Source organism: Triticum aestivum, chromosome 4A (genome assembly GCF_018294505.1).
Source record: "Triticum aestivum cultivar Chinese Spring chromosome 4A, IWGSC CS RefSeq v2.1, whole genome shotgun sequence".
Lineage (NCBI taxonomy): Eukaryota > Viridiplantae > Streptophyta > Magnoliopsida > Poales > Poaceae > Triticum > Triticum aestivum.
In genome coordinates this window covers 537,476,374-537,482,181 of record NC_057803.1, presented here as the reverse complement: position 1 = coordinate 537,482,181, position 5,808 = coordinate 537,476,374, and positions in this window count along the sequence as shown.

The window sequence follows — 5,808 nt, the reverse complement described above, 5'->3', positions numbered from 1 at the left end:
AAACCAAAACAGGGCACTGGCGCCCGAGGGCCGTGGTGGTCACCGGGGGCGATCCACGGCGAGGCAGGGGGATCGGAGGGTACCTACGGGTTCACGGTGTTCTTCCGCACCTGTGGGTGGTGGAGTTGAGCGTCGACGAGCACCACGTCGACGGCGGCCCCAACTCCGACGGACGGTGGTTCGGGCGAGGTTGATTCTCTCCAAACAGAGCTGCAAGCTTCAAATTGGGGCGTGCGTTAGAAGTGTGGGTGCACTAGGAGGTTGCTGACAAGGTATGGGAGGTGGGGTTGCTCTCACCGGAGCTGATCTCGCCGGAGCCCGAAGTGGATCGGGGCGGCCGGAGACGGAGAAGAAGGCCTCCCCGAGGTCTTCCCAGTGGCTGGGCGTGGCTCTGGAGGGGTGGGAGGAGTGGTGCTGGTCGAAGGCGAGCTCAGGATGGCTATTTATAGCCGGCCCGAGGCGGTTGCCGAGAACGGGGTAACTCCGGCGGCGATTACGGCGATGCAGTGGTCGGACGGGTGATTTAGGTGGTTGGGTATCAACGTGATGGTCCACTGTTCCACTCAAATGATCACCTCGGTTGGATTTAGCCTGCTCCATGGTTTCGATGAAACGGCACTTCGCGGGCCTGTCGGCGGCAGAGAGCACGCCTTGTGCTTGCCAGGCCATGGCGATGGTGCCGTAGCATGCACAGAGGAGGGGGGTGGACACGCGGAGGCCTCTGGTGGCTTGGGCGGTGCCGGACGGCGCCGAAAGGCAGGGCCGACCTCTGTTGGCCGCCACGGGTGGCTCTGCCACCCCAGAAGACGCCAGAGCTGGCGAGCCACATCGCCACCGACGCCCTCATCCGGCCAAGCGACCTTGCGGCACTCTGGATAAGGAGGAGGAGCAGGGAGCAAGACGCCAACGCGTGCACTGGCGAGATGGATGCCGCGGTTCTGAAGAATCGACACTGTCGTCTAAACTGTAGTCTGAATTTTCTGAATTTGACAGAAACAGTGCACGCCAGGTGTTTGATGAAATGTTTTTTGGCATGTGAGAAATCTTTCTGGAGCTGATCTTCGGTGAGGTGACCTCTCAATGCATCTAGGGGCTGCCTGTTTTTCCTCAGATTTTTAGGAAAAGAAAAAGTATGAATTTCACCAAAAATGACAAATCTGGTCCAAACTTGCAGTGGCCAAATTTTGAAAATTTTGAATTGGGGACAAGTGGATCTTGATGGATCTAGGTTGAGGGTACTAAGGACTAGTCAGAGGAGTTTGTTTGGAGTTAAAACTCAAAAGGAAACTTGTGGTTCCTTTGTAAATCACCTAGGTCCAAAATAATTGACAGAAATAGTTTTGAGGGAAAAATAAATTGAATAAAAATAAAAAATGGTTTGAAACTTTGCTGGAGGTGGGAGTCTTGACTTGATCCAAGGCAGGGATGGGTTTTGGAAGGCAATGTCAATATGTGATATGGCAAAAGGGGAAATTTTTGAATGGGAAAAGAATAAACCCATAATCCTTAGGGTTTCTTTTTAATAGAATGGATTTCAAAAAAAAAATTGTGTACAGTCAAGACAAAAATGAAAAGCTCTCAAGACCAAAAATCAAGGTTGAGAAGAGTACCAAAAATATTTGTCATAAAAGTTTTGAGAAGGAGAGGTTTTAAGATTTTTTTAAAATAGCCTCCTTCAAATCAAATAAAGATTTTGATAAAAACCAAATCAAAATTTTTGGAGTGTCACAACACCTACCCCCTTAGGAAAAATCTCGTCCCCGAGATTTCAGCTGATCCTCAAATAGGTGTGGGTATTCTGCCCAGAGAGAGTCCTCTCTTTCCCATGTCGCTTCATCCTCGGTGTGATTGCTCCACTGAACCTTGAAGAACTTAATTGTTTTCTGACGGGTCCTTCTTTCAGACTCCTCTAATATCTTTATTGGACGTTCCCTGTAGGTGAGGTCTGGTTGCACGTCAATGTTCTCATGTGACACTTGCTTCTCTGGGTTGCTTACGCATTTCCTCAACTGTGAGACGTGGAACACGTCGTGGAAGTCTGACAGCTCCTTGGGTAGGTCTAGCTGGTAGGCTATGGTGCCTCTCTGTGCAACCACACAGAAGGGTCCAATTAATCTTGGTGCTACCTTTCCTTTAACCTTGAACCGTTGCAGGCCCCTCATAGGGGATACTCGTAGGTACACATATTCACTGGGTTCAAAGCCGACTTCACGATGCTTCTGATCGTAATAACTCTTTTGTCGGCTTTGAGCTGTCTTGAGTCGGTCCCTGATGAGTCTAACTTTCTCTTCAGCTTCCTTGAGCATGTCTGGGCCGAAGATACGGCTGTCTCCTGTTTCCGACCAATTTAATGGAGTATGACACCTCCGCCCGTACATGGCTTCAAAAGGTGCCATTTGTAGGCTGGATTGGTAACTGTTGTTGTATGCGAACTCGGCAAATTGCAAGCTTTCTTCCCAACTGGTTCCATAGGTGAGGACACATGCGCTCAGCATGTCCTCTAGAATTTGGTTTACGCGTTCAGTTTGTCCATCAGTCTGGGGGTGGTAGGCTGTACTGAATGCTAGCTGAGTTCCCAGAGCCTGTTGTAAATGACCCAAGAATTTCGAGACGAATTGAGTGCCTCTATCGGATATTATAGTCTTTGGAACTCCATGCAGACAAACTATACGAGAGAGATAAAGCTTGGCTAGCTTCTGAGTGGTGTGGGTTGTCTTCACTGGGATGAAATGTGCCACCTTGATTAATCTATCGGTGATGACCCATATGGCATCATTTCCGTGTTGTGACCGAGGTAGTCCGACAATGAAATCCATCCCAATTTCGTCCCATTTCCACTCAGGTACCCTGTTTGGCTGTAGTAGTCCGGCTGGTTTTTTGTGCTTGGCTTTTATGCGTTGACAAGAATCACAACATGCAATGAAGGTGGCTATATCCCTCTTCATACCGTGCCACCAAAATCTTTCCTGAATGTCCTTATACATTTTGGTTCCTCCAGGGTGGATTGAATATGGGGCGGTGTGGCCTTCGGTTAGGATTTGCCCTTTGATGTCCTCTATATTTGGCATGCAAAGTCTGTCTCCGTACCATAATATTCCCTCATTGCCTACGACGAATTATGAGGATTTGCCCATACTCACTTTTCTTTTTATGCCCTCGATGCTGGGGTGTCCATGCTGAGCTTTCTTAATCTTCTCCACAAGGGTGGGTTGTATTTCCAAATTTGACACAGTGCCTTCCGTGACCATCATCAAGTTGAGTTTGGCGAATTCCTGTTGAAACTCAGGTCTCAAGTTTTGTAGACTGTCGTTGTCCGAGCTGGGGTTTCGACTAAGAGCATCTGCCACTACATTTGTTTTTCCTGGATGGTAGTGGATGCCAACATCATAGTCTTTCACTAATTCCAACCAGCGTCGTTGCCGTAAATTGAGCTCTGGCTGTGTGAAAATATATTTGAGACTTTTGTGGTCCGTATATATTTCACAGCGATTCCCAAGCAAAAAGTGTCTCCACTCTTTGAGTGCATGAGTGACTGCTGCCAATTCTAAGTTATGAGTGGGATAATTTTCTTCATGCTTTCGAAGTTGTCTGGAAGCGTATGCGACTACCTTGCCTTCTTGCATTAGCACGCATCCGAGGCCTTTCCAGGATGCGTCACAATACACTTCAAAACTTTTGTGTATGTCTGGTATAACCAATACTGGTGCTATTGTCAATTTCTTCTTGAGCTCTTGGAAACTTTTCTCGCAAGCTTCAGTCCATACAAATTTCTTCTCCTTCTTGAGTAACTGTGTCATTGGTTTCGCTATGGTGGAGAACCCCTCAATAAACCTTCGGTAGTATCCAGCCATTCCCAGGAAACTGCGGACATCTGTTACGTTGGCTGGTGGTTTCCAGCCAAGTACGACCTTGACCTTTTCTGGGTCCACGGCAACACCTTCTTGGGTCAATATGTGGCCTAGAAAACCAACCCGTCTTAACCAAAATTCACACTTGCTGAATTTGGCGTATAATTGGTGTTTCCTTAATTCTTCCAGTACAATCCTGAGATGTTCTGCATGCTCTTCTGGTGTCTTAGAGTATACCAGAATGTCGTCAATGAACACCACAACAAATTTGTCCATCAATTTCATAAAAAACTTTGTTCATGAGGTGGACAAAATATGCGGGGGCGTTTGTTAGTCCAAACGGCATTACTGTAAACTCATATAGTCTGTATCTGGAGGTGAATGCTATCTTAGGGATATCTTCTGTCCGGACTTTTAATTGATGATATCCTGACCTTAAATCAATTTTTGAGAAAACTTTGGCTTGTGCGAGCTGGTCAAATAAATCATTTATCCATGGCATCGGATATTTATTTTTGATGGTGACCATGTTGAGTGCTCGATAGTCTATGCATAATCTCAGTGTCCCGCCCTTTTTCTTGGCAAATAATACTGGTGAACCCCAAGGTGAGGAGCTGGCTCCTATAAATCCTTTGTCCAGTAATTCTTTTATTTGCTTCTTTAATTCTACCAACTCGGAGGGTGCCATCCTATAGGGTTTCTTGTAGATGGGGGTGGTTCCAGGTGCTAGTTCAATGCTGAACTCTATTTCCCGGTCTGGCGGCATGCCGGGTAGTTCTTCGGGAAATACGTTAGGGAACTCACACACCACTGGAACTTTGCTTAACTCTGAGGTGTCCACCTTGTTCAATCTTGGTTGTCGTGATCTTGGTCTTTCTTGAGCTGCAACTTTTATTGTCTTCCCGTGATGATGAGTGAGGATTACAGTCCGATTGAAGCAATCGATAAATCCTTTGTTGGTGGTTAACCAATCCATTCCTAGGATAACCTCCAGTCCTTTATTTTCCAATACAATGAGGTTTGCTTGAAACTTTAGTCCTTTGAGCTCAATAACCACACCTTGGTAGCAACTCTGAGTGATTTGCTTATTCCCGGGGGACTTGATGATCATGGATTTTTCCAAAGGGAGTATCGAAAAATCATGTTGCAAAGCAAAACTCTTCGAAATGAACAAGTGAGAAGCTCCAGAATCAAACAAAACCGTGGCAAGTATTGTGTTGACAGGGAACGTACCGAGTACGATATCCGGGGCATTTTGTGCTTCCTCCTTGGTCACATGGTTCAGGTGACCCTTCTTGTGATTGTTATTGGGGTTGAAGTTGTTACGCTTGGGTGATGAATTGTTCCCATTGTTGTTCGGCTTTAGGGCCGAGTTTCTTGGATTTGGGCACTGTTTAGCATAGTGTCCTTCCTCTCCACAAGCGTAGCAAGTAACGCCTGGGCGATATGTAAAATCCTTGTCCCTTGCATGAATTTTTTTGATTGGGCGCGGAACATTGGTTGTGGGTCGGTTTGCCCCAATCTTCTGAGGGTCAATCTTGTGCCGGTTGTTGTGAGCATGAGTAACCTGGTCCCTTTTCTGCTTGCGAATTTCCCCCAAGCTGTGGCGCTCATTTTCCAATGTAATGGCCTTGTCCACAAGCGTTTTGAAGTCCGGAAAGGTGTGTACGACCAGCTGGCATTTAAGTGTTGGTGCCAGACCGTCCAGAAACTTCTCCATCTTTTTGTTCTCCGTCATATACTCTTCGTTGGCATAACGAGATAATAGGGTGAACTGACTATTGTAATCCGTCACTGTCATGCTTCTCTGCTTGAGGTCATCAAATTCCCTTTTCTTGATCTTCATAATGCTTCTGGGAATGTGCGCCCCACGAAATCCTTCTTTAAAATCTTCCCATGTGATATTGTTTTCATTGGGGTGCATGTGTAGGAAATTCTCCCACCATGATGCGGCTGCTCC